The following is a 12,113-nucleotide window of genomic DNA, read 5'->3' on the forward strand; positions in this document are numbered from 1 at the left end:
TATACCTGCCCAGACTGAACACCTTCCTATACCCCGCCTTTCATTCCTGTAATGCTCTTCCCCACGCACCCCAGCCGGGCGCTCTTCGGCCTCTGCCTGGGGCGAATGTATATTTTGATATTTACACCCGGCGCGGCACCGAGGGAGCGTCTGCATTTAAAACTTAGTTTTTAAAATTAGTCAAGCAATATGAAGCATCTCCTTTTACTTTTAAGTCCCTTAAATACATTGAGCACAGCTTTCTCACCACTTAAGATTGCTTTTTGATACCATCCTTACACAAAGCAGAAACTTTCCGATGACATACAGTACAAGTGGAAAGATTACAGATTTTAATCGTCTTTAATTTTGTTACGTTATACGTTTCATCTAAACAAACACCACAAAACTATTCTCGATTGTACGTCTGAATGTTATGTTACACCTACAGTAGTTCACTGCTTTAAATACATCGAATTAAGAAAGTTATGTGTAGCACTTTAGATCTTTTTTTCTGAACCAGGGAAAATCTGATCATGTTTCTCTATAACAATAATAAACTTTATTTAACATTTCACCTTTAAAAGTGGCATCTCAAAGCAATAAAGTAGATGGAAAAACAGTTAAAAGGGACCAAAGTAAATACCAGACAAACGCAAATGCGTTTTTAATAAAATGCTTTTATTCATTCAGCAGAGAGTGAGAGGGACATCCAGCAGAGAGAGACACACACACACCGGTTTTCATTGACAAAAAGTAATTGTTTTTTTTACATTTTTTTTACATGTTTTGTTTGTGGACAGACTGTCCACAAATGTGAGACTCTTTCTCAGACTTACATTCCCGAATGTCCTCCACCCTGGTCAACAATCCTAGGAAGAACACGAAACAGCCTGTTAATGAAATTGTTACAATTTTGTTCGTTCAGTTCTTCCTCACAGAATTTATAGATCGCATCGATCAGTTCCTGCTTTGTGACGGGCTTAGCAGTTTTCCGAACGTAGTCTTTCAACGAATGCCAAACCATCTCTATCGGATTTAGATCTGGTGATTCGGCTGGAGTTTTCACCCAGTTCACTCCTTCTGCTATAAGCCTCGCCCTTGCTGCTGTGTGTTTCGGATCGTTGTCTTGAAAGAGACGGTGCCTTGATCCAAACTGCTCCCTGATATATGGGGCGGCATGGTGTGTGACCACGACTTCCTCGAAGAATACACGGTCCATAATTCCTTCGAAAATAAGTGGTCCCGGGCCTCTTCTAGATATACCCCCCCAGACGTGAACCTTCAGTGGATGTTTGGGCTTTGGCTTGTCCACATGTCTCCCCTTTTTGCAAAATGCCATTGTTGAAAACTGTTCCAGAGCCACTGTTGTTTCGTCGGTAAAAAGTACATCCTGAAATGCCTCCCCCTGTTCAATCCATTGGAGCGCTTGCTTGAGTCTTTCCTCTTTGTTTTTTAGTCTTATCATGGGGCATGTGTTGGTTTTTCTGTATCTCCATCCAAGCCTCCTGCGTACTCTTCTTATCGATGTCGGGCTAATGGTCGCACCGAGGTCAGCCCAGAGCCGTCTTTGGACTTGCATCGCCGGTAGCTCATCATTTTCATCAGTCAGTTTGTCGATAGCTCGCACAATAGGACTTGAAAAAAAAGAGATCAACAGTTAGTTTTAAAAATAATGTGCGTAGTTGTATTTACATGCAAGAAAGGTATTTTTAGAAATGTATTTACCTTTGAATCGTCCTCGGTTTAGATTCTCTTTGCCTCCTCTCCCCTTTATAATGCCTTCTCACTGTGCTTTCAGAAACGAAGATGTCCATCAAAGCCAACTGCTGTACAATGTCCCGTGTTGACTTCCCGTTTCTTTTCATCTTCATTATTTGGTGTGAGAGAGTCTTCGTGATTTTGGTCATTGTCCATCTCCTTACCAAAGCGATACAGTGGTGCAGCTTGAATTCTGTACCTATATACTGTATGATATGGTACAGATAAAACTTACACTATACCGATGAGCTAATGCCAGGGAAAGACACTCCTATTTTATTTAAAACACAATACGCCAGGAAATGTGTCTGATGCATTAGCAAGTTAAAACAATTGGGTCGAAAACCTGGGCGTAACACCATTTCCTTTTTCTGATCACTCGCTTTCTGGATACACGTCTCACCTGTCCTGTTCTTTGTTTTCCTGGTTTGCTGATTAAGCCTGCTGCGGTCCACTCCTACCCTCACACCTAAAGAATACTATTTTAAATTTCTTGGCGCAGTTCATTAACCATTGTATGTGCTGTCCGTGCCCAAAATGCAATTTTAAAAAAAGTCAAAAACCGCGCTCAAAATGCAATTTAGAGCTCTCTGGCAAGAGGAGACACCCAAATCAATGTAACATGCCACAGTTTGTGCATGAACAGGGTTATACTGCCTATTCCCTTTGATACCCGATTTAAAAAAATAAAATAAAAAATGTTTTGAATCCCCGGCAGAACCAGGCATCCATATGAATCAAGTAACAGGTTTATTCCATGCTGAAAAAAAGAAGAAAGGAAACACATTCCATAAGAATTGACTGAGCTCCTATTTTTTTTATGCTCAGCTACTAAGATTTCCCTTCAGTGGTAAAATTCAATATCTACAACGGGCACAGTAAAGACGTTTACTGTACTGTAAGTCTTTCTACGACAGACCAACGGACTACGAGTGCCCCTGTCGGTCAACCAATCACATACCGCGGTACCCCGCATCATCATGCGTCACGATGCGCGACGCCGTAGCCAATTACTTCCGGTACGTGTCTGTACCGCGCACTTTGAATGGCTGCATCTGTACCTCCTTGTGATGCATCAAGAATACACAAAACTACGGAAGCCCGTTTCCGCCAGGAAGTGGAAAAAAAACGCGCTATGGTATCTCATATTTGCGATTTCGAAATTAACCCCATTTAATTCTGTCCTTTTGTTATTGTAATGGATTCAGGTTCTAGGGCCTGTGCACTTGCCGCTCCCGCCCTAGTTCGTGCCTCACTGTATAGGCTTGAACCCAGGTCTTGCCAACTAAGTTACGGCAGCGTGGGGAGTCTGGTGAGGGCCACAACTTCCCGGGGTGTGAGCGCCAGCCGCGGCCGGGTATCAGACTGGTTGTCCGGCCAGCTGGCTTATATTCTACACAAGCCAGCACGTGTGAGCTTTAAGAGAAGCAGGACGCTGGTACCTGAAATGGACTGGCAGTGGCAGGCCGACTTGGTGAACATGAGAGACTACAGTGAGTTCAACGATGGTTTCTGTTACATCTCCTCACATATAGACATGTTATAAGTCTGGAGGTGTCGTGACAAGTGATTTCCGAAATATATTTCAAGAGGGTCGTACTCCTAAAATGCTACAAACTGATGACAGAAAAGAATTTCTTAACAGGACCTTCCAAAATTTTCTCAAATGTGAGAATATTGAACAATTCATTATGGCCAGTGATGTGAAGGTTAGTGTAATAGAGAGGTTTAACAGAACTTTTTCCACAGCACGTTTTATTTCATGTATGAGCTGATCGATATTGCAGTAGTACCCTCTAGGTAAGGTACATGTTCATCAGCGATTAGACTATATGGACAGAAAATCTTCATCTTGATCAAACGTGTTTAGCGTATGCGGATAGTGCAGCTCGACCAGACCCACTTCCCAGCCCCTGTCCAGGTCAATCGCCTTTGCCAGATGCTCTGTGAAGCACGCGCTGGTGTTCTTTGGAAACATCTTTGAGGATGAATTACTGGCCAGCGTAACCTAGAAGACATTGGGGTTCATTTTTCAGCACCTCTATATTTCTTTGACCTCGGAAGCCTTTACCCAACTATTGAATTTATCGCTCTATCTGCGCCACTTTACCAAAATCTGTTTGTTTTTTTCATGCCCCCTGGCTGCTTTAATCTTTTGGATGCGAAAGACGCTCTCAGAATTGGGGTTTATCTTCTGTAGCTGTTCTGTGTAGAAAGAGCCCTTAATGTCATCGCCTGCGTAGTCCTGCAGTTTGTAATAGAGTCTCAGAGCCGTGGTCCGCTCTTTGACAATGAAAATTTCATCTGTGAAGGTCTGTTCATACCCCTTCTCAAACATTCCCTTTTATTTTGGACACCCGCACATGATCACCTACATTAAATGAAAACTTTGACGGTTTTCGCTTAAAGTGTTCGCCATAGACGGTTCTCCACATCTCAAGGGAGTTATCAGTCGTAACAGAAGCCGTGGGTCGTTTAATAGTCATGTGGTAACTATGATTATAAAAGTAAATAAGATCAGACAGATCGATATATCGAAAGGTGTTTTTGTGTGTCAGGTACCTCCACATTTTTGTTTTAATAGTTTGGTTAAACCTCTCTATCACACTACTGCTCTGTGGGGGAAGGAGGGACATCCACCCTATAACAACACCATTGGTTGAAAAGGGGGTGGGACATGGGGTTTTAAAGTTTTGACAGACGCTGCACACCACAGTGGGGCAGACTTGAGTTTTAGTAGCTCTCAGTTACCAGCATTGGCTAGCAAGGTGCCCGGTACGTTGATTTCGGCCATTGCCCCTGTGAACACATCCCAATCTTTTAGCTTCTTACCGGCCTCAACTGATTGCTGTTGTGTGAGAGCCCTGACAAGATCAATCATGTGAGAGCCCTCAACGGGTGCCCCCTTGTACACAAATTTTCTTTAATTCCCGGCTATTAACGGTTTATTGTGTGCCACAGTCTTTAACAATATCTCGGCATTTCTCTGGAACCACTGAGATGCACTGTCTAAAATATACCCAAAGTCAGCATCGGTCGATGACGGCTGTTGTGGTAATGCGTGTGATAGATCGGCGGGTGCATTTTCGGGTCGTACAACAGTTAAAGTCCCCTCTTCAGAAACTTCCTGGCATACTAATGTCAAATACCGTTGTAACAGCTGATTATATAATTTCACGTTTTCATATTCAGGCAGATGCGAGTTCTAAAAAATGTCTCTCATTTCGTCATCCAACCTGCGGGTTGTTATTTTTCTCACATCGGTTTCTTTGCCGGACCAGTCTAGGAGTCGATCAAGCTGTTTTTGAGGTACAAGGTACATTTTTTTTCATTGTGGTCCATTATCGGTGTTGTAGAAGCTCCGTAATCAATGGTACTACAATACTCAACAGTGTCCCGATAAAACTGCCGGACTGGTTCACCAAGAGTCTCTTTCTTTTAAGAAAAAGACCCCTTTGACTCAAAGTCTTTAAAAGCTTATGCTTTCTCTTCAGGGTCCCAAACTGCTTAGCAGGCTTAGCTATTCCCTGTACAAGATCATCTGAAGCCCCACAGAGAATAGCTTTCCGGTGACTGGGGCTGGCTTTTACCAGAAAATGTAAGTGTCAGGTTTCTCCGAATGCGTGAAGACATGACGACGGCCCGAACGTGTTTTTTTGACTGAGTCTGTGGTTGCGAGATCACCGACTTTTAGATTCTTTAAATACATAAGCCACGGGTACATCTGGGGGGAAAAGACCTGTTCACAAGCGATAGTCATCTGGGGTGTCGGCATTTAAATCCACCAACAAGTAACCGAAAGGTTTTTTAGTAGCGTCATCAAACGCTTCCAAAAAAATCGGGCTTTACCGGGATACATATGCCGTGACAGGGTTGGAATCTGTAGTTTATCTCTAGGGTTTTTAAACAGCACCATGTACTTTGTATTTAACGCTATGGTTCTACTTTTCCGGCCTTGACAAAACACATTTTGGACGATATACATGATGCTGAGGTTTCGGTGGTGTACGTATTTTGTAAAAGCTTTTTCTATCTCATTATTTTCACACGCAGACTCCATCAAATCATCAACTATAATCAAATTTACTCTATCCGGTGGCAGTAGCTGGTCGTCGGAAAACGACGTCGGTAGCCCTTCTATAAACTGAATGTATGGAAATTTCACAAGCAACTCAGCGTATAGAGGTTGCCAGCAGCTGTAACACCAGACTATGTTTTCGGGTTTACGAGTCATAACGGTATCACTGTTCTCCAAGAGCTGTTTTATAAAATAACTTTTACCGCAATTCGAGGGTCAGGACAAAATGCATGAAAAAGGGTGTTTTAACCTGACATCCATCGTGTTAATATCCGTAGGGCAACAATGTCAAATTTTCTTGCAGCACCCGCTTGTCGTACACCACCTTCTGGGTTTTCTTTAAGGTCCGGGTCTCACTGCGCCAATCCTTTTTAACACGCACGATCATCGGCTGTTGAATAGAAATGTGTTTAAATTCCCGGCACTCTGCAAAAGGGTTAACGCCATAGTCAAAAACCAAGTCCCGCAGACTCTCAAAGTTAACTTTTTCACAATTGTTCACATTGAGCGTAATGCCTTTCACCTTTAAACAGGCTTTCCCACCAGACAGCTTGTACCCGTACGACTTGGGTCCTGTTGATACAAACTCGGTGATGTGTTGTCCAGCATCGATTTCGCTGGTCAGCTCACCCAAATAGTCACCCAGCCCCGGATTCCACTCACCCTCCCGGCTCACAAAGATAACGGAATCTGTGTCGTGGTACAGACAGCGGCCTTGCAAAGCATTTAGCAGATTGTATAACTCCCAGCGGGCAAAGGCGGTTGTAAAGCTAGCGATGAAAATGTTAGTGTTTGAATGGCCTATATAGTGGTGTTTAGTGTTTAGTGTGTTTCCACATAACACAGGCTGTGTTTTCATTGATAAACTTGCAGGCTGACACCTCATGATATGGCGTAAATAAGTACCTGAACAATTCATCGGGGTTTCTCACAATGGTGGTCTGTGGTAAATTGTCTCTTTGTCCATACTTCCCCCACAAACTGTTCAAGGCAATTTTTGAAAGCTGTCTTTTGGCCGGATTCTTTTTAATGTTGCTGGGGTCCAGCCGGACACCCTCTTTTTCATAATATTCGCTGATATATCTTTGTTGTTTCGCGACATCTGTACACCCCTCTGGAAACCCTGAAGCTTCCTGTTTCCCTTTCAGATGCAGTTTGATGTAGTCTGTAAAAAGATCGTGTGAGGCCTTTTCGAAATGCCTAATTTCATAAATTTTACCCACTCTATACCCCAGATCTAAGGCCATAATTCAGGGGCGCACCAGACACCAGTCAAGGCGCGATCTTCATCACCGTGCTCACAGGGGGTGGTCTGTTTTGTTTCACCACATGTACGACAGTGTTGACAGTTTTTTTGTCAATTTTGGTTGGAAGAACTGGAAAGTACAAACATCTGGGTGGGTAAACTTTCACCTTTGCTAAACCGAAATATTGTTTTAAATAATTTAAGTTTTTATAAATTATTCGGGGGTGCCCCAGTGGGTATTTTTTAGTTTTGTTCACAAATGGATACAGACTGGTGAAATCATAGTAATGGATTTTTTCACCGGGCTGCGCTGTGTAATGCAAACAAATCTCATTTGTTCTCCCCCCCAAAAAGCGACTCGCGCGGTTGCAGAGGCCTCTGGTAACTGCGCAGCTGTTAGAAATTTACCCAAGTCTCCATTTTCAACAAGCATGTCTCTGAACTCGTGCTCCCACAAAACACGCACGTTAAAACCTCTCATTTTGAGAAAATTAATTTTCACCATCGTCTTTCTGTACAACCAACCAAAAGTAGTGTTTGTCAGCGGATTAAAATCGTTTTTACAATAACAAACGCTACAACCGTGAAAAAAGCAACCGTTGAACTCAAAGGCTGTCGGCACTCCGTCAATTACAGCATAACCATCCAGAAAATATGGGCCAACCTTGAACTCACCGGCCGTGGTTAACGCGTGTTGGATTTTAATGGGCTCTGTGTGTTCGATGTACATAAGCCATTGAATGCTGGGTGTAGAAAATCGTTTTTGCTGGCGGTGGTAATTTTCATGGGGTAGCAACGCAATCGTCTCTTCCTGTAAAAACATAACTCTGAACATGGCCATGCAGACACTAGCGATGGTCACAAACTGAAAGGGGTCGATGCAGACAACGCAGGCGGCCCCTGACTCAGTCACGCGTGTCTGTCTGGTCATATTCATGACCTCGTCCCGAAACCTGATACAGCCTTCTCTTAGAATTGCCACATCCAACTGGCAGTAACGTTTCAACTCTCTCTGTAAGTTAAATACACTTCCCCTGCATTCTTCTTACCAAACCAAAAACTCGGCTTTCTTGCTCGGCAGCACGTAGTTAACGCCGTAAAGTTCTGGCGGCGGCATCGGTCCGACATAATTTTGGTTTTCTGAAGTGTTCATCAAGTGTGGAAAATTCCCCTTAGCCCCAGGGAACCCCATGGCGGCCGGCAGTTTGCTTAATTTCATAGGTAGAACGTTTAAAGAATCGATAAATCTGATGTTCAGAGCTTTTACAGTCATACACATTATCTTGCCACCCTGATTAATTAGTTCAACGTCCATCTTTTCAGCTAACAACTGTCTGATCACTAGGTAATTGTCATATCCCTTGCCATTGTGCGATATGAACGTATGGTTTTTAAAACGTCTATCGATAAATTTACACACAAAATCCTTTAGACAAGTTTCACCATAAAATTCCCAGCTTCGTTTGTCAATATGAAGGGCATGGACGTAATTTGGTATGTGTGTCCCTGTTTCTTGCATGCATTCAAAGTCGAAAAAAATGTACTTGTTTGAAATTTTGGGGTTGTCCAAAGGCGGTATGTAGCACAAATCTGTGTCTGGGGTGTCGATCACGTTGTTACAACGCGAGCAGTTTCTCTTTACATTTGTGACTTGCGAGGTTATAAACCCGACATTTCTCACAAAAGACCCTGCGCTCACACTTACTCACACCCGTCGCTGCATTCCGCAAGTGTCTTGCCAACCCCTGAGAGCTACGACAAAAGACCTTACAGGCCGGGCAATTCTGAATTTCGGCATCAATTTTGCAACACTGGGGATCTAAACAGGTTTTACAAGCTTTAACACAGGCGTGTGCGTTCTTGTGGCTATACGCCACATGGCAGTTAGTGCAAAAATACGCCGCCCCCACAAAAGCTTTAATATTTAAAACCCCATAAAAATGCTCTTCATGCAGTAGAACAAAAAGTATTTTAGAAATTTGGTGGTGTGGGTCCCGTTGTAAAATATTTCCAATCACCCTGGTCGTGGTACAAAATTTTAATGACCACCTTTAAATGTTTTTCAAAAGCGGTAATGTCTGACAAACTAATTTTCCGATTCTCTGGAAAACCCAACTCTTTGTGCATTCGTTTAGCGGGCACCCCCCTGCATATTCCTAACTATCGTCACCACTAAGCGGTGGCTGTCATTGGTGAGAACCTCTGTGTGGCTCTGTAAGAGGTCCGAGATGTGGCTTAAAAAATCGGCAGCATTTAATTCTCCGGGGTGTCTCCTGCGTGAGAACAAGGGCTTGTTAAAACCACCCGCAGTCAAACGCAGCTGTACAAAATCATTCGCCCCGATGTTTGGAGAAAGTTCATCCAATATTCTCTGGACTGCACCATGCACAGCGTCTATAGCCTGTACATACGAGGTTATTCTGTCGAGATTAACAAAACGAAATTCTTCATGGTGCTCTGTTGCTCTAAAATTATTATAAGACCTGTTATAACTACGTATACGGTCCAGGAAAACTAAGGGGTCTCTATTCGCCCCTGCACCGCTACCAACCTGATTCAGATCGTTCAGTACAACCGGTTCTCGGTTACCGACATCCTGTTCTGCTACAACAACCTCGGGCCTTAAGTTATTTTCTACCACGGCATTCTCATTGCGTGGTTCGGGCGGCCCTTGGGAAATCTGATGCCTCTCTCTGAATCTTTGACGACGCAACAAACATGCTTTTGCCAGTTTAATTCTTTTATTTATGTACAAACGCTTGCTGTTGGCAAGCGCTCGGTCTTTTAAACACTTTTTAGACCGCATGTTTAGTCATTAATCACCGGGGTTTTGCACCAATGAAGCATGAAATATCATCATCATGGTCTGAAATCCTGAGCTTAGAGCTGCATCTTCTGTAGAAATTATATCTAAGAGGTTAGCGGTGAAAACCTGGATCTGTTTTGGAAACAAGGTTTGTACACCGGCTAAAAATACTAATCCGAGTTGATTACTGCACATATCCCCAGTAAAGGGGAATATGTAAGTAATGATTATCCAAATTGCATTTTTGTATGAAACACATTTCAGAAAATCGAAAACCAATTTTCAAAACTCACAATAACACAAACTGGCATGTTAGACAACAAGTAAATAAGACAAAGGCAAAACGTGAAGTCTCAAAATCTTGCATTTTGCAAGAAATGTTATTATAGCAGTTTACAATGGGACATTTAGAACATGGCATATGTGAATATATGGTTAACGGAGGATGAGCAAAGGGTGATGACACTTTCTGCTTATTGCTATGACCCTCCCTCCTGATTATAAAATCGTCTCACAATTCTGCCACTGAGGTGTGAGACACAATGTAACAGACTCTCAAAATCCTGAACTTCAGGAAATGTTGCTGTACCATTTTTAAAATATGACCCTCTGAATATGGCATGAGAGAATTCATAGGGAAAAGCTAATTGCTCTTTCTGTTGTATTGCGATGGCCCCTGTTTAGAAAAAAACATCTCAGAATTCTGACACAAAGGTGTGAGACACAATGTAACAAATTATGAAAATCATGAAGTATAAGAAAATTTACTGTACCATTTTTTTAATATGACCCTCTGAACATGGCATGTGAGGATTTATAGTCAACAAAATAGCACCTTTTCTGCTGATTTACTTTTTCCCTCCTTCCTCGTTACCAAAACATCTTAGTATTCTGACACTTTGGTAAGAGACACAAAATTACAAATCACAAATCACAAATCCATGTGAGGATTTATAGTCAATAAAATAGCACCCCTTCTGCTGAATTACTTTTTCCCTCCTTCCTCGTTACCAAAACATCTTAGTATTCTGACACTAAGGTAAGAGAAGATTTGTAATTACAAAACTTCTCTGTTGCATTTCTGCGTTGTGACATTCTGAACATGGCATGTTAAAGTATATAGAAAACCTAGATCAGAACAGGTTAAATGTAATTCATAGTGATTTATATTTTTTTAATTCTTTCTAAATGAAAAAAATATGTTTTTCAGTGATTATGACACTTCGCTATTACATAAAATATGCTTCAATGCCAAAATAAATAATAATGGAAAAAATACCCACAGTGGACATTCATAGTTGCGATTATAGGAATGTTATATATCAGGTGAGTAGCTGTGTCAGCATGCGTAGGCTGCAAAGGAAAAAGTAAAGGATTATTCCATGCTGAAAAGAGAAGAAAGGAAACATAACATGTTGGCTGTGGAGCCTTCTTCAGGTGTGAGAAAGACAGGTCAGTAAGCAAAGATAATTTTCTTTATCTTTGCTTGCTGCAGTTTATCTTTGATGACAACATCAAAGATGTTAGGAAGTTTTACAGCTAACAGCTCCACATCAACTTCCTTTTATAACTAACCTCATCAGATCCCTCAACTCCCAACTCTTCCAATTTCTCACTTCAGAGAAGGATAAAAAACTCAATCATCCTCTACAGAGAAAAACCATCAACACCCCTGCCACCTCCACCAATCCTAACCTTGTTTTTACTATACCCTCTGACCTTTCCCTTTCACCCCTTTGCATCCTCAGCTAACATATTTGAAAATTACAATAGACTGTATAGTATTTATGTTTAAAATTAAGGTAAATATGTCAAAATATCAAAATCCAACTGCACAGTGCTATCTTAACAATGCTTGTCAAGTCTCAAACAAACCTGCACAGTATTTTTAAAATATTTCAGCAGAGGATTCAACTGGAGTATAAATGAAGATTCGACGATAATTTGTTTTGGGTGAATATGGTTTTCTGGGGAGTTGCAATGTTGGGCATTATTGGACATTTCTCGGTGACCCTGACACGTGTTACACACTCGCATTTCCTGCAAATATTAAAATGGTTATGGTTTCGCTGAAAAATCCAATCGACTAAAGAAAACGTTTACATCGCAAAAGAATCCCATCCCTGGGTGGACTCGAACCACCAACCTTTCGGTTAACAGCCGAACGCGCTAACCGATTGCGCCACAGAGACTGGTGTGTTCTTTTCTCGAATCAGAGGTTTTCGGTTAAAACAAAATCTCTT

At 42.0% G+C, this 12,113-nt stretch overlaps 1 non-coding gene across 1 annotated transcript; it reads right to left on the reverse strand.

Moving 5' to 3' along the window:
- Nucleotides 1-11,988: 11,988 nt before the first annotated feature.
- trnan-guu (transfer RNA asparagine (anticodon GUU)) lies at nucleotides 11,989-12,062 on the reverse strand. The gene has a single exon. It is a non-coding gene; the product is annotated as a tRNA-Asn (tRNA).
- Nucleotides 12,063-12,113: the final 51 nt, after the last annotated feature.

This window comes from Lepisosteus platostomus, unplaced genomic scaffold, assembly GCF_059453375.1.
Source record: "Lepisosteus platostomus isolate fLepPlt1 unplaced genomic scaffold, fLepPlt1.hap1 Scaffold_96_H1, whole genome shotgun sequence".
Classification (NCBI taxonomy): Eukaryota; Metazoa; Chordata; class Actinopteri; order Semionotiformes; family Lepisosteidae; genus Lepisosteus; species Lepisosteus platostomus.